Raw genomic sequence first — 607 nt, forward strand, 5'->3', positions numbered from 1 at the left:
ACAAAGGGCAGGAGCAAGGGCAGAGAACTTCTTTGCTTTTTCTATCTCCCTAGACAAAAAAAAAACAAGAAATCTTTCACATATGCATGGGATCTGTTGAGTCCCAGCCTGAACCACTGGTTGAGCACCTGCAGAAAGGAGCTGCTCAGCCCTGGGAGCACAGGTGAAGGCAATTCAGATGTGTGACAGAAGGGCTGGAGCCTGGCTGCGCCTCTCCCAGAGCTCATGCAAGGGCTGACTGCAGCTAGGGAAGGATTTCCTTCTGGCGGTCCCTCCTTGGTGATGCTTTTTCCTCTGCACCTGGAATCTTCTGATATGGGGGAGCAATCTTCTTCCCTTCCTTTATAGTACCTCTCTGCTTTGCCAGTCCTTCCACCACCATACCTCCGTTGTAATGCCTTTCGTAGTCACAGAATCACAGAATGGCCCGGGTTGGAAGGGACCTCAAGAATCATTTCTTGCAATACCAATTCTTAAAAGCAGTTTTACAATGGAGTATGAAATCTAATCCACTTACAGGATGGAGTTTGCTCGTGAATACTAGAGTTTTGCAGATTCAAAATCAAGCCTAGAATGCCAGACCAGAAGACCTTTCAGGAAATACGAC

Source organism: Meleagris gallopavo, chromosome 11, assembly GCF_000146605.3.
Source record: "Meleagris gallopavo isolate NT-WF06-2002-E0010 breed Aviagen turkey brand Nicholas breeding stock chromosome 11, Turkey_5.1, whole genome shotgun sequence".
NCBI classification, from domain to species: domain Eukaryota; kingdom Metazoa; phylum Chordata; class Aves; order Galliformes; family Phasianidae; genus Meleagris; species Meleagris gallopavo.